The sequence below is a fragment of the Erpetoichthys calabaricus genome, chromosome 4 (assembly GCF_900747795.2).
Source record: "Erpetoichthys calabaricus chromosome 4, fErpCal1.3, whole genome shotgun sequence".
NCBI lineage: Eukaryota > Metazoa > Chordata > Cladistia > Polypteriformes > Polypteridae > Erpetoichthys > Erpetoichthys calabaricus.
In genome coordinates, this window is record NC_041397.2 from 9,176,581 (window position 1) to 9,200,607 (window position 24,027).

Below are 24,027 nucleotides of genomic sequence, written 5' to 3' on the forward strand. Positions count from 1 at the left end.
CACCATTGACCATTCTATTTTACTACACAGGCTAGAAAATGATGTTGGGCTCACAGGCACCCTGCTCGCTTGGTTTAGTTCTTATTTATCAAATCGATTCCAATCTGTACAGAAATGTGCTGACAGGACTCCATCATTACACACAGAAGTTCAATATGGTGTCCCGCAGGGCTCAGTACTGGGACCTTTACTGTTTTCACTTTACAGGCTTTCACTGGGATCTCTCATTAGGAAACATCATGTTAATTTTCACTCGTATGCAGATGACACCCAGTTATACCTTTCATTTAAATCAGATGAAGTTTCTCCGATGTTGTCTTTAATTAGTTGTGTTAGTGAATTAAAGGAGTGGATGAATGAGAACTACTTGTCTTTAAATACAGATAAAACAGAGATGTTAATTGTTGGAGGGAATGATGCTGATCACAACAATATTTTGTCATCATTTAACTCAGTTGGAATCCAAATTAATGTTACTGAATCAGCCCGCAATCTAGGAGTTATCTTTGACTCTAGCATGTCATTTAAAGCGCATATTACAAAGTTGTCCAAAACATGTTTCTTCCATCTTAAAAATGTTAGGAAATTAAGGCGCTTTCTAAATAAACAGGATTCTGAGAAATTAATTCATGCATTTATCTCTAGTAGGATTGACTACTGCAATGCCGTGTTCACTGGATGTTTAAACTGTTCTTTATACAGCCTCCAGTTAATACAAAGTGCGGCTGCAAGAATTATTACAAGAACAAGAAAATCCGAACACATAACTCCAGTTCTTAAATCCTTACACTGGCTCCCGGTTAAGTTTAGGGAAGATTTCAAAATCCTTTTTTTAACATATAAAGCATTAAATGGCAGAGGTCTGGCTTACTTGTCTGAACTTATCATGACTTACAAACCTGAGCGCACATTAAGATCTCAAGATGCCGGTCTGCTTATGATTCCAAGGATTAATAAAATAACAATGGGAGGTCGAGCTTTTAGTTACAGGGTCTCTAAACTGTGGAATGGTCTGCCTGCTACTATAAGAGATGCCCCTTCGGTCTCAGCTTTTAAATCCCGGCTGAAGACTCACTACTTCAGTTTAGCACACCCTGACTAGAGCTGCTGATTAACTGTGCAGACTGCATCTCTGTTGTTAGTCATTAGCACTAAAACATAAGTAACATGACAGTTAGAATTGGATAATAACCCTCACTTATTCTGTTTTTCTTATCAGTACTCAAATGTGGCACTTGGTGCCACGGCCCACCTGCCAGGTTGCTTTGCCTGCCTAAGGAAAAGTCATCCCAGATGGAGGATCGCAGGAATCGTGAAAAAGACTGGTCCTTTCATCGGATTGGCTGGCCCAGCACTGTTTCTGCCGTGGAATGGCCAAATGGGGGAGGCAGCTTGATGGATGAGGTCTCCAAGAGTCTAAAATTATCCAAATCTTATTATGGGATATATCATCTACTGTTAAATTCTGCTCCATACTTCTAAAAAAAATTTATTTTTTATTGAGGATTTGTTCTGTGTATTGTATTGTATTGTATTGACCCCTTCTTTTGACACCCACTGCACGTCCAACCTACCGGGAAAGGGGTCTCTCTTTGAACTGCTTTTCCCAAGATTTCTTCCATTTTCTTCCCTACTAGGTTTTTTTTTTTTTTGGGAGTTTTTCCTTGTCTTTTTAGAGAGTCAAGGCTGGGGGGCTGTCAAGAGGCAGGGCTTGTTAAAGCCCATTGCGGCACTTCCTGTGTGATTTTGGGCTATATAAAAATAAACTGTATTGTAAACTGTATTGTATATAGGACATGACGTAGATAGATAGATAGATAGATAGATAGATAGATAGATAGATAGATAGATAGATAGATAGATAGATAGATAGATAGATAGATAGATAGATAGATAGATAGATAGATAGATAGATAGATAGATAGATAGATAGATAGATAGATAGATAGATATTTTATTAATCCCAGGGGGAAATTCACATACTCCAGCAGCAAAAAATATTAAATTAAAGAGTAATAAAAAATGCAGGTAAAAAACAGACAATAACTTGAATAATGTTCAACGTTTACCCCCTCTGGTGGAATTGAAGAGTCGCATAGTTTGGGGGAGGAATGATCTTCTCAGTCTGTCAGTGGAGCAGGACAGTGACAGCAGTCTGTCGCTGAAACTGCTCCTCTGTCTGGAGATGACACTGTTTAATGGATGTAGTGGATTCTCCATAATTGATAGGAGCCTGCTGAGTGCCCGTTGCTCTGCTACAGATGTCAAACCGTCCAGCTCTATGCCAACAATAGATCCTGCCTTCCTCACCAGTTTGTCCAGGCGTGTGGCATCCTTCTTCTTAATGCTGCCTCCCCAGCACACCACTGCGTAGAAGAGGGCACTCGCCACAACCATCTGATAGAACATCTGCAGCATCTTACTGCAGATGTTGAAGGATGCCAGTCTTCTAAGGAAGTATAGTCGGCTCTGTCCTTTCTTGCACAGAGAATCAGTATTGGCAGTCCAGTCTAATTTATCGTCCAGCTGCACTCCCAGGTATTTATAGGTCTGCCCCCTCTGCACACAGTCACCTCTGATGATCACGGGGTCCATGAGGGGCCTGGGTCTCCTAAAATCCACCACCAGTTCCTTGGTTTTGCTGGTGTTCAGTTGTAGGTGGTTTAAGTCGCACCATTTAACAAAGTCATTGATGAGGTTTCTATACTCCTCCTCCTGCCCACTCCTGATGCAGCCCACGATAGCAGTGTCGTCAGTGAACTTTTGCACGTGGCAGGACTCCGAGTTATATTGGAAGTCCGATGTATATAGGCTGAACAGGACCGGAGAAAGTACAGTCCCCTGCGGCGCTCCTGTGTTGCTGACCACAATGTCAGATCTGCAATTCCCGAGACGCACATACTGAGGTCTGTTTGTAAGATAGTCCACGATCCATGCCACCAGGTATGAATCTACTCCCATCTCTGTCAGCTTGTCCCTAAGGAGCAGAGGTTGGATGGTGTTGAAGGCGCTAGAGAAGTCTAGAAACATAATTCTTACAGCGCCACTGCCTCTGTCCAAGTGGGAGAGGGATCGATGTAGCATATAGATGATGGCATCTTCCGCTCCCACCTTCTCCTGGTATGCGAACTGCAGAGGGTTGAGGGCGTGTTGGACCTGTGGCCTTAGGTGGTGAAGCAGCAGCCGCTCCATGGTCTTCATCACATGTGATGTTAGAGCGACAGGCCGGAAGTCATTCAGCTCACTAGGACGTGATACCTTTGGGACTGGGGTGATGCAAGATGTTTTCCAAAGCCTCGGGACTTTCCCCTGTTCCAGGCTCAGGTTGAAGATGCGCTGTAGAGGACCCCCCAGCTCTGATGCACAGACCTTCAGCAGTCGTGGCGATACTCCATCTGGACCTGCTGCTTTGCTGGCACAAAGTTTCCTCAGCTCTCTGCTCACTTGCGCTGCTGTAATGGTGGGTGGGGATGTCTCTCCTATGTTGGTATCAGCAGAAGGATGTGTAGAGAGTGCAGTACTCCGAGGTGAGAGTGGGTTAGGGTGGTCAAACCTGTTAAAGAAGATGTTCATTTGGTTTGCTCTCTTCACGTCTCTCTCGATGGTGGTACCCCGCTTTGAGCTGCAGCCAGTGATGATCTTCATCCCATCCCACACTTCCTTCATGCTGTTGTTCTGCAACTTCTGCTCCAGCTTTCTCCTGTACTGCTCTTTCGCTGCCCTGAGCTGGACTCGGAGTTCCTTCTGCACGCACTTGAGCTCATGCTGATCACCGTCTTTAAAGGCCCTTTTCTTCTGGTTCAAAAGGCCCTTGATGTCACTTGTAATCCATGGCTTGTTGTTAGCATAGCAGCGTACAGTTCTTACTGGAACTACAGTGTCCATACAAAAGTTGATGTAGTCAGTAGTGCAGTCAACAACCTCCTCAATGTTCTCACTATGTGATCCCTGCAGGATATCCCAGTCTGTAGTTCCAAAACATTGTCTCAGAGTATTCTCAGCCTCCGGGGTCCACTTCCTGAATGATCGTTTGGTTACAGGTAGGACTCTCACTTTTGGTTTGTAGTGAGGCTGAAGCAGAACCAGGTTATGATCTCCTTTCCCAAGCGCAGGCAGCGGGGTGGCGCTGTATGCGTCTTTAACGTTTGCATACAGTAAATCAATAGTCTTATTTCCCCGGGTGTTGCAGTCCACATACTGGGAGAATGCAGGTAATGTTTTGTCCAGCGTCACATGGTTAAAGTCTCCAGCGATTAGCACAAGTGCCTCAGGGTGCTGCGTTTGTAACTTAGCAACAGCAAAATGGATGATGTCACTCGCTATCTCCACGTCCGCCCGAGGAGGAATATACACGATGACAACAATGACATGTCCAAACTCTCTGGGCAAGTAGTAGGGACGCAGACTTACGGCCAACAGTTCGATGTCCCTGCAGCAAGTGGAGATTTTGACTTTAACATGTCCAGAGTTACACCACCGTGTATTAACATACAGAGCGAGTAGAACATTCCCTTGAGCATGAGAAAGGCGCTATATAAATAAAATGTGTTATTATTATTATTATTATTATTAATAATAAGATAATACCGGAAAGGAAACACAAAGAAAAATAAAGCTAAGAACTCACACCCAAAGAAAATAAAGAAAGACCACCAGTAGCATAACATAGGATATGAGTAGGACACGAGTATGGCATTCCAATGAACATGAGAAAGGCGCTATATGAATAAAATGTATTAAAATTATTAAGGTAATACTGAAAAAGAAACAGAACGAAAAGTAAAACTAAGAACTCGCACCAGAAGAAATTAAGGAAAGACCACCAGTAGCATGACATAGGATATGAGTAGGAGATTCCCTTGAGCATGAGAAAGGTGCTATATAAAATAAAAGAATTATTATTATTATTGTTATTAATAATAATAATAATAATAATAATAATAAGATAATACCGATAATGAAACAGAACAAAAAGTAAAACTCAGAACTAACACATGAAGAAAATAAAGAAACCAAAAGCAGCATAAAATGGGACATGACTTAGGACATAGTAGGACATTCCTTTGAGCACGAGAAAGATTCTATATAAACAAAATATTATTATTATTATTATTATTATTATTATTATTAAGAAAATACCGAAAAGAAAACAGAAAGAAAAGTAAAACTAAAAACTCACACCCGAAGAAATTAAAGAAAGATCACCAGTAGCGTAACATAAGATATGAGTAGGACATTCTCTTGAGCATGAGAAAGGTGAAATGTATTATTATTATTATTATTATTATTATTATTATTATTATTATTATAATACTGAAAAGGAAACAGAACTAAAAATAAAACTAAGAACTCACACCTGAAGTAAGTAAAGAAAGACCACCAGTAGCGTAACATAGGACATGACATAGGACACAAGTAGGACATTCCCTTGAGAATCAGAAAGATGCTATATAAATAAAATTTTATTATTATTATTAAGATAATACCAAAAAGGAAACAAAAAGAAAAGTAAAACTAAAAACTCACACCCAGAGAAAGCAAAGGAAGACCACCAGTAGCGTAACGTGGACCACTGTGAAGCTGGACACTGCGCACCCTGCACATTCTGTGACGGCACACTGCTTGGTTTTGAGCTTCTTTAATGGTGGGATTGATGCAGAGGTGGATCTGCTATGAAGCTAATAAAGGTGAAGCTTCATGTCCCCTAATCCTGGAGGGGCCCCAGAAACAACTGTAGTCTACTCTGCTTAAAAATTTGGGGAGTCTACTGTATGAGAAATGGGGGGGGGTCAAAAATATTAATAACAGCATAATTCAGTACAAAAAACACTTAAAATGAAAAGGTTCTTAGAGTATTCAAATTTGTGGAGATCTGTTGTAGAACAACCCTAAAGGGGCCCCCATAGCAGTTCAAGCTTCAGGGCCCCAAACATGGAGGTCCACCCCAGGGTGCGAGGAACTTTACTGGGCTGTGAGCAGTGGGAGGGTCTGCTATGAAACTAACAAAGCTTAACACTTCAGGTCCCTTAATCCTGAAGGGTCACCAGAAGTGACATTAGTCCACACTGCTTAAAAATTTTGGGTGTCTACTGCATAAGACAATATTAAAAAAAAAATAATAACAATGTAATTTAATAAAACATAATAGTCAAAATAAAAAGGTAAAGCATAAAAAAAAAAATAATATTTGTGGTGATCTGTCATTGAACAACCCAAATGAAGAAGATCCCAGTGATTACCCAGACCTCGCTTGCTGCTTGTGGAGGAGCCCCCATAACAGTTCAAGCTTGGAAGTCTGCCCCTGATTCTGAGGGTCTTTAAGGGTATTTTAATGGCTTGTGAGTCTCCCCGTTGAACCATAGCTTGACCAAGGACCAGATTCATTCTGTGACGGATTCTTTGCAAATATCATTTTTTTGTGGGGAGAGAGGTTACTAATATGCGGAGACATTTTTATTGACTAACCAAGCAGAGGGACACAAAAGACCATGAAAATCTGAACTTAGCCCGTGTTACTGAGTGCAGCGAGAGTGTTTCTGAAATCATGAGCCCCCTGATATTTCACAAGTCTGTCATCGTCCGTTCCATTATGGAGCCTGTTAGCGATTTAATAAATTAAAGGTGACTTCTGGGCTTCTTTTGGGAACTTTACTTCCTCTATGGCAGAACTACAGTAGCATCTTTAACTATTAAGATTGTGAGATCTGGGAGACTAACATTTGTAGTAATGCATTTCATTATGACAACAGTTCCTTATGCACCACCTGTTGGAATGACAATTGCAATGCATTGGTTTTTTACATTATGCATTACAAAATACATTCCAACAGCTGGTGCACTGCAAATGTTAATGTCGAGGTTTATGTTGACTACTTAATATTTCAGCCCGTCTTAGATGGGAAGCACAACCAGTGTAAAACAAACAGACAGACAGTTGAAATAATGATTTGAACAAACTATAAGTGAGATCGTGACAAATTACTGACTCAAGTCTGAAAAGGGCTATAAAGTCTGAGTTAGATTATGTCGCGCTAATTCAGGATGTTCCAAAGAAATGTGATGATTTACTTCATGAGATAGAAATACATAATAAAAAAGAATAATTGTGTCAGATATTTGAAATATTAAAATGTGTGCTTCAAAGTAAATGTTTAAGTCTAAATATTCTTGTTTGGCCCATGGGGGGTGGGGGATACTTCTCTAGTAAAGGGCCAAAAATCAAAAATAACATCATACTTATATTAGTGACCTTTAGATAGTCTAAAATGATACCTCACATGCTTATATTTCAAATTTGTGGTTTTTAACTTTCTTGGAGTGGCCCTAAGAGGGCTAGGACCACTGGTAAAGAGTCCGAAATCAAAAATTGTTAGCATTTTCATGTTCGGCAGCCTTTAAAGAGCATGCAATGGCACGCCACATGCCTATATTACCACTCCCCATTATTTTAAAGTTTAAAGTTTTAAAGTTTTGTGAAAAGGACTAACTTTGACGATTTGTGACCCTTTAGGGGCTGAACCTCTGGGGTCAGTTGATGTGGCCCGCACAACTTCAAGTCCTTCAGATCATTTTTGTTATAGACATCTACTGGTTTACTCTTCATCATAAGGGTGTCATTTGCTGTACCAAAGAAGGTCCATAAAAGGCCTAACAATTAGGGGTTTTCGGGACTAGAGGACCAAAAATAGATGACTTGTACAACTTGACGTGAGTTAAACAGTATATCATATGTTGGTGAGGGGGGTGGTGGGTCGATTGAGTCAAGAGGTGTCAGAACAAAAAAAAAACAGATTTCAGATAGTTTATAAGTACAGTGTTTCCCCCAAAATAAGACATACTCTGAAAATAAGCCCTAGCTTAATTTGAGGCTGCTCCGTAATATAAGCCCGACCCCAAAAATAAGCCCTACACAGGATCATCAACTGAAAAGTAAGGAGCATAAGGCGAGGTCTATACTTCATGTGATGTGACACGTGTGCCCGACACATCCATTAAATTCCGAGGACACCTTGCCACAATATCTCTGAAAAGGATGTTTAATGATTACATCCATCAATTCGGGGATGCGCCCAATCCAGCAGCATCAGCGCAAGACAGAAACAAAGTCCTTGGACGGGGCATCAGCTCAAGGTGAACACAAACACACACACATACACTAACGTCATTGTAGCTTCACCAAATCCCCAAACCTTCATGTCTTTGGATGGAAAGCTGAGCACACTGTGGAAACACACCAGGAAAACATGCAAACTCCATAAGGACGTGACTCCCTGCGAGACAGCTGCGCTGCCGCTCTGCCACCGTGTCACCCCATGTGTGTAATTATTAACAGTATTCATTATTTAAACAAACTTAACAATGTATCTGTAAAATGTAACATACCTACTTTAATGCATTTCATCATGAAAGTGATATCAAGTATAAATCTAAGGATTCTAAATGTGCAGAGAGCTGGAATATCAGAAATGTAATGTGTTCTGTGTGGCAATCGCTGCCTGCTGCTGCTGTCAGTTCAGGAGGAAACCCCAGAAGCGCATAGCGAATAACAACTGGGTCAGTTTGAAGATGACGTTTACGACGGTCTGCTTTAATTGTAAAGTAAACTATAATAATATTAATTCTTTATTTGTCACATACATAGTTACAAAGGACAACACGCAGTGAAATGCATCTTGTCGCATACCCCTTGGGGTCAGAGAGCAGGGTCAGCCATTGTACAGCGCCCCTGGAGCAATTGAAGGTTAAAGTGGACATTTCGAGTTTAAAGCCAAAATTTCCACTTTATTCACAAAATAGACCTTTTCATTATGTCCTTATTTTTTTTCTCTGTTGCTCAAAAATGACGCCGTACATTCTGATATGCTGTAATGAAGGTGCAAAAAATATTTAAAAAAGACGGCACAGAACATGGTATGTGAGATTTTTAAAATGTATCATCCATCATCCAACTTGCTATATCCTAACTACAGGGTCACGAGGGTCTGCTGGAGCCAATCCCAGCCAACACAGGGCGCAAGGCAGGAGACAAACCCAGGACAGGGCACCAGCCCACCGCAGGGCGCACACACTAGGGACAATTTAGGATCGCCAATGCACCCAACCTGTATGTCTTTGGACTGTGGGAGAAAAACATGCAGACACGGGGAGAACATGCAAACTGCACGCAGGAACCTGGGTCTCCTAACTGCGAGGCAGCAGCGCTACCCACTGCGCCACCGTGCCACCTAAATATAAATATAATATATTTTTAATAATATTTCCCCTGAAAATAAGCCCTTGTGTATCGTTTGGAGCAAAAATTAATATAAGACCCGGTCTTTTTTTTGGGGAAACACGGTAATTCCCATGAATGCAACAAAGGCCAAATCTACCATTAGTGTGATAATTCCTAGAAACACCTCGGCTCAGCTATACTCCATACTGGTGCTCCTCCATTTTACTCTTTGGATTCCTAGGAGTTTCTCTTGCAGTGTCTGAAGTCAGTCGCGGCCAGTATGCAATACCAGAACTTCTACTTTTCACTTTTTGGAGTCTCTTTTTTGTGTCTTAGTTTACACATGCACAAGTGGACATTAACACAGCAGCACCAAATGGCTCCAAATTCTCGGATCTATCAACCCTCAGCAAAGGCAACCCCTTCGACTTCTCCACCTCATCCACTCTTTAAAGCTTGACGACACGAGAGGGAACTCAGACTACAATTGCACTGCTGAAGAAACCTCCGTGCACTTTCGAAACCGAGGTCCCGATGAATGGCGCTGTTCAAAATGTAACATACATGCAGGGAACTGACTCAGATTCACTTTAATTTTACTTCCACTAGCAGGTCAGAAAAATTTAGAAGCACAAGAATGTGTAATCCCGACAAAAAAAAAATAGGCAGCGCAATAAGAATGAAAATGAATGTTTTGCCCTCTTCAACTCAATCGCCCCCCCCCCCCCACCACCATCTCGTATGTTCTATTTTTTCTTTCTTTTCAAACCTAGAGAGGCAAAGTATGCCGGAAACGTACTAACCAGACTTGAACCCAGCAATTAGACGTCCTGAGAGACCCCAGAGCACACTGCCGAGACAATGAGCAGAGATGAGAGGAGAGTGCAGTCAGTGGAACAAAAGCCAAAAATAAAAAGGAGGCACACAGCCTCGTGGAATGGCGGGTGTGTCTGCGTGCGTGTGTGTGTGTGTGTGTGTGGCACTTAGAGAAAAATCAAATGACTTCTGGATGTGTTGTCTCAGTCTCATCAACCTAACGGAAGATCGCTTGAAGGTGAGCAATGATAACAGAACAGAGACTGCGGTGCAATGGATGTCCCCAATGGATTCTAAACATTATCAACAGTTCATTATTGCATGGCTCAGTACTCGATGCACTACTTAAAAAGTCAGACCTAGACCCACACATACTAAATAATTATAGGCCTATTTCAAATTTACCCTTTCTCTCTAAAATACTAATCAGCTTCAGTCACACCTTACACATTACAATTTATTTGAGAAATTCCAGTCTGGTTTCCGCAACTGGTCATAGTACAGAAACGGCACTAACACGGGTTCTGATATCCTCTGATGAAGGAAACTCCACTGTAATTATGTTGTTAGACGCAAGCACAGCATTTGACACCACTGACCGTTCTGTTTTACTGCACAGGCTAGAAAATGACGTTGGGTTCACAGGCACTGTACTCGCTTGGTTTAGTTCTTATTTATCAAATTTATTCCAATATGTACAGAAATGTGCTGACAGGACTCCATCATTATACACTGAAGTGAGATATGGTGCAGAGGTGTGACCAGAACATCATGTGTGGGTGGCATTTGGCTTGTCTGGGGGGGCAAAAAATATCCATCCATCCACATTTTTGTAGGGGGGTCAAATAATAATAACAACATAGTTTTATATAACATATAAAAGCAAAAATCATAGCCTATTGTTCAATGAAATTAACAGAGGCAATGGAACTTGTATTATTATTTTTTGTGAACAAATATAGAACTACATCAAGGTAAATATCAATAAAGTCAAATGTATACAACATATGAGAGCAAGAACAGAAACGTGGCTTATTGTTGTCATGGGAGGCTATTGGACATCAGTTTCCAGTGTTTAAGCTGGATATTATCTACAGGACCAGTCTGCGGTCTGGGCGGGGACCGAATGTCCGTCACCAGTCCACCGACAGGGGGCGGGATGCATCATTCAAATCCACCAATCAGAGGAAGGGGGCGGGGACCGGATTGCATCACCAATCCACCGGAAGGGGCGGGGCTTAAGGTCATTAATCATTTTGACAGAAACACCCCAGGAAAGGGGGCGTGGCTTAATGTCATTAATCATTTTGACAGAAAGTGCCCGCATATAACTACTGCGGTCAAATAATATTAACAACATAGTTTTATATCTATACATATTAATAAAAGGCAAAGCCCTCACTGACTCACTGACTCACTGACTGACTGACTGACTGACTGACTGACTGACTCACTCATCACTAATTCTCGAACTTCCCGTGTAGGTGGAAGGCTGAAATTTGGCAGGCTCATTCCTTACAGCTTACTTACAAAAGTTAGGCAGGTTTCATTTCGAAATTCTACGCGTAATGGTCATAACTGGAACATATTTTTTGTCCATATACTCTAATGGAGGAGGCGGAGTCACGTATCGCGTCATCACGCCTCCTACGTAATCACGTGAACTAAAAACAAGGAAGAGATTTACAGCTCGAGTCAAACGCGGGAACGAAGGTAAATGACGTTAATTTTTGACTGTCTTTTAATACTGTGTAAGCATACATATTAACACATGTGCAATTAAACGTGTGCATTTACGGGGTGATTTCTCAGGCTTAAAAAGCTCGCCTTTTACTAAAAAGGTAAATGCAAAACTATTTTCAATCATTCTATGATCTGCTTCTCACAACTGAAGGCACCGTGGCTGATGTTACGTCACTTGCTGTCCAACCATTAGCGTTTCCTGGTAGGTAACCGGACACTCACTTCACTCCCTTTCGGGAATCGAACCTCTGAGGTTTTCTTTTGTTCTTAATTAAAATTTAAAAGCAATACTTCACTGCTGCTAAGCCCCTCTAGCGCTGACGTCCCAGGTTCGATTACCGTAAGCAAGTGCAGTGAGTGTGTAATTACATTCACGGCATTCGTAGTCTGATTCACAATCTGATTGTATGGGTGGTTACCTTCCAGGTAACGCTTATACTTGGCCACCAAGTCAGGTCGAAGTGATCACTCGAGTAAAGGCAGCTTCACAAAAAAACAGATCCTTAACAAACTGTTATTAGTATATTTTCCCTCAATTTAAAAACGTTTTATTTTCTTCTTAATAAAAATTTAAAATCGGTACTTCGCCGGTGCGAAGCGCGTGGATTTGACCGACTGACACATACAGACATATTCATGAGTGCAGGTACTTCGGAAAGAAAGCACCGTGTAAACCTAAAGTTTAAATTAAGTTCATAGACCTACAAAAGGTTGCCATTCATTTGAGGCAAGATTGCTTTTCATCTGTACAACTATACGTTGCATTCTCAAGAGTGTGCTTGCACGGCTTCGGATATAGATATATATATATATATATATATGTATGTATGTCTATATATAAATATGTAAGCTAATAAGTACTGCCTTACTTCTCTTTAAGAAAGGAAGATGTAATGATATTTGATTTAAACGATTCCATGTCTTCCTGGGTTTGCATAGCTTATTGTTAATATCTTTACACCTGTTTTTAAGACTTATTTACTGAAACGGGCTTTCACGAAAAAAGTTAGGGCTTTGCTACAGGATACACCCTCCACAAGTTAAGCAAGTAAAAATAAAATATATATTTCTGTTTTATTTAAACCTTTTACGTTCGTATGCATAGCCCCATTTGGCTGTTTAATTTTTTTTTTCTTTCTTCAGTAATATTTAATCTCCTTAAAGAAAAAGAACATATCCATTTTACTTTTTTTGTATCTCTTTAGTAATATTTTAGTGTAAAAGGATAACCAGTATTTAAACCTTTTATGTTACTTTATACATTTATTTTACACAATGTTGTAAAATTAATAAGAAAGCTACATATTTTGGCAGCTGCTGCTTTCATTTTCAATGAAATGAGAAAAGCTCTCCAAGACAAAACGTCAATGAAGAAGAAACAGTTTGCACTATCTAAAAAGGAGAAACCCTCATTTATAAAAGTTTGCTGCAGATGACTTAACTGAAAATAAATGAATAGTTCCTATGTGTAAAATACATATTTATCTTTTTTACTTATGCCTTTATTCCACCAACTTACAACATCTGAGGTACAATTTGCTACATTACTTTTGTTTTTTGCAGCACAGGCAGGTGAAGTGACTTCCTCAGGGTCACACAGTGGTGTCAGTACCAGGATTTGAACTGACAAGCTCCGGGTTTACTGAAATATTACTGAACAAAGAAAAAAAACGAAAACGGGCAAATAGGGCTATGCATACAGATGTCCATCCATCCATTATCCAACCTGCCATTTCCTAAATACAGGAGCCAATAAGTACATATGTATATATACAGTATATATCCATCCATCCATCCATCCATCCATTTTCCAACCCGCTGAATCCGAACACAGGGTCATGGGGGTCTGCTGGAGCCAATCCCAGCCAACACAGGGCACAAGGCAGGAAACAATCCTGGGCAGGGTGCCAACCCACCGCAGGACACACACAAACACATCCACACATACACCAAGTGCACACTAGGGCCAATTTAGAATCGCCAAACCACCTAACCTGCATGTCTTTGGACTGTGGGAGGAAACCCACGCAGACACGGGGAGAACATGCAAACTCCACGCAGGGAGGACCCGGGAATCGAACCCAGGTCCCCAGATCTCCCAACTGCGAGGCAGCAGCGCTACCCACTGCGCCACCGTGCCGCCCCTACAGTATATATATATATATATATATATATATATATATATATATATGTGAATGTATGTATGTATATATGTATGTCTATATATATATATATATATATATATATATATGTAGATATGTAAATTTGTATATTTATATATATGTTTATGTGGATGTGTATATGTGTATATACGTATGTATATGTAGATATGTGTATATGTAGATATGTATATATATATGTATATGTATATATATGTTTATGTGTGTGTGTGTGTGTGTATATTATATATATAAAAGACAGCAACACTCATAACAATGACAACACAATTACATTGACAATCATGCTACGTTATTTTTAAAATGTTTCCTTTTTTTTTTCATAACCTCTTTAACACACTACTTCTCCGCTGCGAAGCGCTGGTATTTTGCTAGTAACATATAAAAGCAAAAATTGTGGCATAAATCATAACCTATTGTTCAATAAAATTAACAGAGGCAATGGAACTTGTATTATTACTTTTTGTGAACAAATATAGAACTACATCTACAAAGTAAATATCAATAAAGTCAAATGTATACAACATATGAGAACGAGAACAGAAACGTGGCTGATGGTAGTCATGGGAGGCTATAGGACATCAGTTTCCAGTGTTTAACCTGGATATTATCTACAAGACCAGTCTGCGGTTACTCTTGGCAAATTCTGAAATAAATTCATTCATGTCTACATTTTCTGTGATGTTTTTCTTATGTGCCAGAATGACTAAATTTCTCTTCCTTGAATGCAGCATTGTTCGGCGGAGTGGAGTGAGAATGCGGTTCAAAGTAGAGAAAGAGCTTTCGCATGCAGCTGAAGACACACCAATGATGAGTGCTGTGATGCAGACATGGCTCTGACATGTGGGATACTAGACGCGTGTTTGTGGAAGCTTTTCTAAAGCTTTTTTCCAATTAGTGTAGCCGTGTTTCAGTGAGTATGTCCTCGCTGTCCGAATTGGAAACACTAAATTTGTGGCAGGCAAAGCAAAAGCTGCCATCACAGACAACAGAATATTCAAGCCATGGTCGAGACTGATACCAGCTTGCACTAAAACATCTGAGTGTCTTTCCGAATGCGCGCTTGGGATAATTAATTAAAATGGACTGGGATGGGCTATCCATATTTAAGTCAGGCAGACCGAACTGTATATTTTGTTGAAGGCAGAGGTTTGGAGTACCCGACACGGGCGCAGAGCTGGAGGATTGTGTAGGCTTATCTACATCTTTTGGAGTTTCAGTTCCCGACGTGGGTGTGCTGTGCTCCGTGTTGGTAGCAGCAGTGCTGGGCTCAACCATGGAGCCAACAGCTTGCGGAGGGACAGAGGTTGAAGATATCTCTCTTTTTAATAAGCCACCTATGCATAGCCTTTGGTGTTACCAACCAGAAAATAAAAGAAGAATGGAACGTATACGCTGTTTTAATTAAAGAATGCGGTCAACTGGTTCAAAACCTGCTGCAAAATGTGCGGCGAAGTGAACTGTGAGCAGCACGGTGCCTGTCTAATGGAGGAGACACTGACAGATACGCCGCCAAATTCAAACGGGCCGAATGGAAAGCAACTCAGTTTTGAAAATCAAATGTTATTCTTCTCCAGAGTTTTCATTGGACAGACAGAGCATTTCGCAGGGGGGGCACGGCTTGTCCAGCCCCCCCGTGGTCACGCCTTTGATATGATGTCCCGCAGGGCTCAGTACTGGGACCTTTACTGTTTTCACTTTACATGCTTCCACTGGGATCCACCATTAGGAAACATCACATTCATTTTCACTTGTATGCAGATGACACCCAGATAAAACAGAGATGTTAATTGTTGGAGGGAATGACGCTGATCAACAACAATATTTTGTCATCATTTAACTCAGTTGGAATTACCATTAATGTTACTGAATCAGCCCGCAATCTAGGAGTTCTCTTTGACTCTCGCATGTCATTTAAAGCACACATTACAAAGTTGTCTAAACCCTGTTTCTTCCATCTTAAAAATGATGGGAAATTAAGGCGCTCTCTAAATAAACAGGATTTTGAGAAATTAATTCCTGCATTTATCTCTAGTAGGATTGACTACTGCAATGCGGTGTTCACTGGATGTTCAAACTGTTCTTTATACAGCCTCCAGTTAATCCAAAATGCGGCTGCAAGAATTATTACAAGAACTAGAAAATACAAACACATCACGGCAGTTCTTAAATCCTTACACTGGCTCCCAGTTAAGTGTAGGCCAGATTTCAAAATCCTCCTTTTAACATATAAAGCCTTAAATGGCGGAGGTCCGGCTTAATTGTCTGAACTTATCATGATTTACAAACCACAACGCACATTAAGATCTGAAGATGCCGGTCTGCTTATGATTCCAAGGACTAATAAAATAACAGTGGGAGGTCGTGTTCTTAGTTGCAGGACCCCCTAAACTGTGAAATGGTCTGCCTGCTACTATAAGAGATGCCCCTTCAGTTTCAGTTTTCAAATCCCAGCTGAAGACTCACAACTTCAGTTTAGCACACCCTGACTAGAGCTGCTGATTAACTGTACAGACTGCATCTCTGTTGTTAGTCATTAGCACTAAAACATAAGTAACATGATAGTTCTAATTTGTTACTAACCCTCACCTACTCTGTTTCACTTCTCGGTACTCAAATGTGGCACTTGGTGCCACGGCCCACCTGCCAAGTTATAAAATTTTTATTTTTATATTGTATTGAGGATTACTTGTGTTCTGTTCTTTGTATTGTATTGTATTGACCCCCTTCTTTTTGACACCCACTGCACGCCCAACCTACCTGGAAAGGGATCTCTCTTTGAATTGCCTTTCCCAAGGTTTCTTCCATTTTTTCCCTATAAGGGTTTTTTGTTAGTTTTTTCCTTATCTTCTTAGAGAGTCGAGGCTGGGGGGCTGTCAAAAGGCAGGGCCTGTTAAAGCCCAACGCGGCACTTCTTGTGTGATTTTGGGTTATACAAAAATAAATTGTATTGCATTGTATTGTATTCAGATGCTCAGAAACCTGCCATATATCAGGGGCGGCCAACTCCGATCCTGGGGAGCCATAGTGGCTACAGATTTTCATTCTAACTATTTTCTCAATTAGTGATCAGTTTTTGCTACTAATTAACTTCCTTGAATTTAAGACTCAGACCCTTTAAATCAGGGCCAAGCAACATTGGTGGTCCTGGAGGGGTTTTTGTTCCATATATGTGTAGACTAGCTATCCCCCGCGGTTTCGCCCGCATATTAGTGAAACAGGACAGTGAGGAGGGCCCCACCCAGCTCTCTAATCCTGACGTTATGCTTCCCCCTCCCCTCGGCCCACAGCTTCTGTCTCGAATATATCACTCCTGCCAGTGAACTGTGATTCTTAGCACAATGAGAGAAGTCACAAAATCTACTGGAATGTTCAAGCAAATTCTGGAAATAATAGATCTAAATCCATCAAGTAGTTCTCTCGTTCACTAACTAAGTGGAGTTAAGGTTACGCTTCGAGGCAGATGTGTGAGTGAGGAGGGCCTCGAACCCCCCCTCCGCGCAGCCCAATCAGTCTCTCTCAGATTCCCGCTAATAAAACAGTACTGCAAGTGAACTATGATACTTAGCATGATGAGAAAGTCGCAAAATCAACTGGAATGTTCAAGCAAATTATAGAAAAAAAAAAAACGATCTAAATCCGTTATGTAGTTCTCTCGTGAAAAACAGACAGACATACAAATGGGTCTAAAAGACTATAAGAAATTTCACGCTTGGACCAAGAAATGTTTCAAACCATTTGGGCCAAGGGTAACCTACATTCCAAATTTCAAGTCCCAAGTCCTCAGGGTTCGGGAGATTTCGTGATGAGTGACTCCGTGGTATTTGGCTCTTACTTATATATATAGATAATAGGGAGCTTTGCCCCCTGCTCATTTTGCTCACCAACACCTGTGTTTGGTTTTCCGGATACACACTTTTAAGATTTTTTTTTATTTGAATTGTTGCTACAGTATTTCATTAGTTTCACTTTTATTTCAGAACTTCGTTAAAAACAATATTTGGAATCTTTCGAGTCCCAACATGATGAATCTTTTTAATGAGGTCCATGAGACACATGTTTAATGACTTTGTACCATAATTCAGAAGAGGTTTCTCTGTTTGGAATTTCAGCACAGACAAAACGATCGACATCATCAGCAGTTAATCATTTTTTTTTACAAAGTAACCAAAAAATGCATGTGAGGTAAACCCCGTTTTTGAAATTCTCTGACTTAAACTTCAAAGCCTTACAATATCTACATACTTCTGACATATCACCTGTGTCCACATATATTCGATCTCCATTCCTCGCTTTGTCCTGCTTTTTTTTCAATGACACCTGGTCCGTGGTGATTATTATCCCTTTTTTCAGGTAATAATTTCCATTTGTTTGCGCTACTGCGATCTTTACTTTCTTTTTTCACACTTTCTACTTTTCCTACTTTCATATTCTTTAACTTTCTCTGCATTTGTATTGCAACATTTTTTTTGAGCCTTTCGAGTTCCACTGCTTTCATAATGTCTAACCTGCTCTGCATGTGTATAGCGCCAACGTTTTTGAACGTCTTTATGAAGTTCTACTTTGTCTTTCACTCTTTGTCTTTTAATTCTGACCCCAATTGGACGTGCTTTGTTTCAATTCCACTTGTTCTGGGCTGATTATTACTTTCCTTATTTTCTGAATTTGCACCTCGATTATTCTTTTTCCTTTTTGCATTTTTTTTTCTTTCCATTGCTTTTGAGTCTCTTTTCTCCAGAGAGGAGCTGCTCTTTCTTCTTCGCTTAGTCGTCAACGTTTCATCTATAACGTATTGTCCTTATACACTTTATATGCACTGAGAGCCCTCGATCTGTGTGCGCTCAAATCCTTTAGACGACTGAGTGTTTTGCTGCCTGTGGTCTTATTTGATATTGGTTATAAGTAGGGCGTGTCTTGCAAGAATCTCATGTTCTATAGGTCCCCACGAGACAGTCCTGAGTCAATCTCTTGGCACAAAGTCTTATGTTTAAGGTCCCCATGAGACTCTCTGTGGTCAATCTCTTTCGTCTCGCGGGTCTTTTAAGTGTCTTCCGTGATCTTCACATGAAGATAACGTCTTGTCTCCCTAGTCTTTCTCTCCCAGGATTTTTTTTTATAATAGAGAGATGTGTGTGTGTGTGTGTGTATACATTCAGTGGCCTCTTTATTAGGTACACCTGCTCAACTACTTGTTAATGCAAATATATAATCAGCCAATCACATGGCAGCACCTCAATGCATTTTGGCTTGTAGACCTCGTCAAGACCACCTGCTGAAGTTCAAACCAAGCATCAGAATGGGGAAGAAGAAAGGTGACTGAAGTGACTTTGAATGTGGCATGGTTGGTGGTACCAAACAGGCTGATCTGAGTAGTTCAGGAATTGCTGACCTACTGGGATTTTCACACACAACCATCTCTGGGGTTTACAAAGAGTGGTCTGAAATGGGGAAAATATCCAGTGAGTGGCAGTTCTCTGGGCCTTGCTAATGCCAGAGGAGAATGGCCAGACTGGTTCAAGCTGAAAGAAAGGCAACAGTAACTCCAATAAGCTCTCGTTATAACCGAGGTGTGCAGAAGAACATCTCTGAACACACAGCATGTCAAACCTTGAAGCAAGTGGGCTTCAAGGTTTGACGTGCCTTTCCCAAGGAAGCAGCAGCAGGAGACCACATCGGGTGACACTCCAGTCAGCTAAGAACAGGCAACTGAGGCTACAATTCACACGGGCTCACCAAAACTGGACAATAGAAGATTGGTGAAATGTGGCTTGGTCTAATGAGTCTTGATTTCATTCAGATGGTAGGGTCAGAATTTGGCATCAACAACTTGAAAGCATGGATGCATTCTACCTTGTTTGAACGGTTCAGGCTGCTGGTGGTCTAAAGGTGTGAGAGATATTTGCGTGGCACACTTTGGGCCCCTTAGTACCCACTGGGCATCGTTTAAATGCCAAAGCCTACCTAAATATTGTTGATAACCACATCCGTCCCTTTATGACCTCCATCTTCTGATGGCTACTTCCAGCAGGATAACCCGCCATGTCCCAAAGCTCCAATCCTCTCAGACTGGTTTCTTGAACATGACAAGGAGTTCGCTGGACTCAAATGGCCTCCACAGTCACCAGATTCAATCCAGTAGAGCACCTTTGGGATGTGGTGGGATGGGAGATTCGCATTATGGATGTGCAGTCGACAGATCTGCAGCAACTGAAAGATGCTATGATGTCAATATGGAGCAAAATCCCTGAGGACCGTTTCCAGCACCTTGCTGAATCTATGACATGAAGTTCTGAAGGCAAAAGGAGGTCCAACTGGGTAATAACAAGGTGTACCTAATAAAGTGGCCGGTGAGTCCATATATTGTATAGCTACACCTCTTCAGAGTACTCATCGCATGTGTTTCAATGACAAAGTGCACAGAAATGTCGTTTGTCATTTGTATGAATTGCGACTTTAATTCAAACTGTGCTCTGTTAGATTTCTAATACTACGCAGTCACCTAACTCTAAAACATGAGGACATCTCAGGGCACGCTGGCAAATTAACAGCGTGTGGGCAGCCATAAAGTTCAATGAATATTCAAGGCATCACAGTGGGCTGCGTGTTCAATAAGCTTTGCACTCATATAACCTGATTATAAAATACTTTTCATTCACGTACCATATCCGCTTATTATTGTGCTGCATTGCTTTTCTTCTTCTGCTTCTTCTTCTTTGTATTATGTATTGTTTCTTTTGTTTTGTGACAAACTTGGCCTCTGCCAATTGCTATTGTCCTTGTTAGCAATTGGTGGGGGGGGGGGGGGGGGGGGGGGGGCTGGGAGTTCCTAATTTTTATTATTGGGCTGACATCTTTATCCAAAAGTGACTTACAAAAATTGGAGACACAACACAATTGGTTCATTTTCTATTGTTTTTTTTCCCAAATGGAGCATGGGCAGATGAAGTGACTTGCTCAGGGTCACATGGTGTCAGTAGTGGGATTAAACCTACGACCTCAGGGAGTGAAATCCAAAGCCTTAACCACTATGCCATGACCCAATGAATAATGTTAATGACTTTCTTTGTTTCAAGACAAGACAGTAATAACCCAGGGGTGCGAGAGACGGACAAATGGACCACTCAGCACAAAGCCAGTTGGCCATTTAAACGACTGGACCCACACCCTCCTTGATCAGCCGCTCCATGCACTCCCAGATCTACCTGCACATGCACACCACTGGGCTCTGTGTCACATCGCTCTCCTGATAGGGTCAGGTACACCCTTTACCTCAGTCCTGTGAGCAAACCCAAGATGAGGGTCCGAAGTCAAGGCTGAGTGTGGGCCACACACAAAGGCTTTACCAACAGCGAAACACATCTTCTCAAAGTGCTCTGTCTGCAGCCCCGTCCATGTTCTCGGTGTTTCAATTTGTGTCTCATATTTGACCCCCAACTCATTTCTCATTCATCACCAGAGTAGTCACACAAGTCACGGGAGAAAGAGAACTTCGGAGTTCAGTGTACCTTCTTCAATGCATTGAAAATCACCCACCGGGTCAATTCGATTGCATTTAGTTTTGTTACGTTTGACTTGTTTGTATGGAATGTTACTTGCTTTTTTTTATTCCAAAAAATACCATTTTATTTTAATTAATCATAAAATATTTAAAGACCCAAAATTTACATATAAAAGTCACACATTAAGTCAAGTCAATCCTGCCAATGCACAGACACCAAAACAAGCAACTGAAGTTTAAAGTCAACATTCATTAGAGAAATTGGCAACAATGGACCCAAACATTTCCTGGGCTGTATAGGTCATGTAGAGGAAGCCATCTTCATCTTTGTGATCTCTGTAGACGTCAGCCATGATCTGGGACATGCTAGCCAGGCCAGTGTTATTCACAAGGAGATAAAATGCTTGACTTGGCATCAAGGACATGCGATTTCTGATGACGGTAATGAACCGAGTCATCGTAAGCTCCTGCAGAACCAGAAACTTGGTTTTTATCCAAGAACTGCAGGTACTTCTCCTTCTACGATAACCGGAATTTTGGTGGGGAACTTTGCTCGAATACCAGCAACTTCTTCCATCTTAGTGGCCAAGGTCTTTCTGTGCTTGAAAGGCTTGGCATGTGGGTACTTATCCAGGGGAAGCATAATAAATATTTCCTAACTTTTACTTCTCCTCGCACTCTAAGCCTTCAAGTACCTCCTTCTGCTCACCTGATGCTGGAATGACTTGCTTTTAATAAATTCAATAAAAATAATAATAATAAAAATTCTATTCAAAGCAGCTGTTTATCAGACCAATCAGATGTACAGGATATATGAAACGTTCGAACTGCTCAAGTTGGCCACGTGCTTAATCCGTCGAGAGAGAGCGACACGTTTGTGCTCATTTAACAAACAGCTCAAGTGAGAATTGAAACTTCTCAACTACAACATATCTGATTTAGAGAAGAACAGACTGAACCAAGTATGCCAGACACATGGAGGAAGATTTTCCTTTTCCGGTGGAGGACATAGAGATATCACTCAGAACATCAGTACCATAAAATGTAAAGACAGAGCAAAGAGTGAGAGGGCCGGGTAGGGCAGGACTTGAAGCTGACCCAATCGATACAAGTATAATGCTCTTCACATATCTCTCTCTATATAAAAATCCAACGTCTGTCTGTCTGTCCGCTTTTCACGAGAGAACTACTTAACAGATTTAGATTGGGTTTTTTTTCGAGAATTTGCTTGAACATTCCGGTTGATTTTGCGACTTCTCTCAACTTTCATCGCACTAAGTATCAGAGTTCACTTGCGGTTCTGATTTATTTGTGAGAATCTGAGACAGAGGCTGCGGGCCAAGGGGAGGGAGAAGTGGGCGGGGCCCTCCTCACTCCGTTCAAGTGGCTCTAGCTGTCGCCACATGTTGGAGCGTACCTTGCCTCTGTTTAACTAGCGCTACCTGTTTGTTTATTGATTTTTAAAGTTTGTTCTGTTTCACTACTACGCGGACGCAGCCATGGTGGCCAGCTAGTATATATTGTCACACGCATGCGCATGGGAGGCAGCTAAAGGGCTTCAGTAAGGGCAGTTCCGAGTCATACCAGGATGTGGCAGAGTGCACTGACTCTTTTTCTTCCTTTCCTGTAGACCAAGTATGGGAGATCCCACCTGGCCCTCTTGACGTCACTTCCGGGACTGAAACTATAAAAGGAGACCTTGCCGGCTCCGGCCCCTGTTATGTCACGTCCGGACTCGAACCAATGGCTGAAGACCTTTATGATCCCGACCCCTTTGACCTCCCTTCCTGTCTTCCCCTTTAAAAGCCTCCACCTTTTCCCTGTTCCCTCAGTTCTGTTTTGGACTCGGTTTTGTGCACAGCAGTGCTGTATTCATTTGAACGACTTTGCAGCCAGGAAATCAATTATACGGGTGGCTGCCCCAAACCTTTCTATGACTCTGAGTCAAGTTTATGACTATATATAAAAGCCAAATACCACTGACTCACTCATAATGAAATCTCCCAAACTATGAGGACTTGAAATTTGGAATGTAGGTTGCCCTTGGCCCATAGGTGCTCGCTAAGAAACGATTTTAAAAATTTCGTGCTCCAAGCGCATTCTGTCTCTATGTCTGTCCGCATTTCATGAGAGAATTACTTAACAGATTTAGATCGATTTGTTTTCTATAATTTGCTTGAACTTTCTAGTCGAATTTTGCGACTTCTCTCATTGCGCTAAGTACCAGAGTTTGCTTGCGGTACCGATGTATTTATGCAAATCCAGCAGAGTGCTGTGGGCTGAGAGCAGGGGGGCGGGGCCTACCTCATTCACTCGCCAGCCTCTGTTCGAGTTGGTCTACGTCTCGCCACGTGTTGGAGTGCACCTTGCTCCACTTAGCTACTGATACCTGTTTGTTCAGCAGACATTATCATCTAGAGATTGCTAAGGATTAACATTTGACATATTTGAGAGAGAGATCAGAGCTCCGTGTGTTTTAGAGGGTAGCTGCTAATTAGCAGAGATATCACGGTCACGTGCTTTTCTACCCTCTCCTGTCAGAGCTGAACACCATCAGATACAGTGCCAACGTCTATTGA

The 24,027-nt window shown here is 41.4% G+C and overlaps 1 protein-coding gene and 1 pseudogene across 1 annotated transcript in view; both read right to left on the reverse strand.

Annotated features, from left to right (window-relative positions):
* Positions 1–24,027, reverse strand: part of LOC114649854 (NALCN channel auxiliary factor 1) — a 662,864-nt gene that overhangs the window by 351,759 nt on the left and 287,078 nt on the right. The window lies entirely within an intron of this gene.
* LOC127527463 (microtubule-associated proteins 1A/1B light chain 3C-like) lies at positions 21,654–22,208 on the reverse strand (annotated as a pseudogene).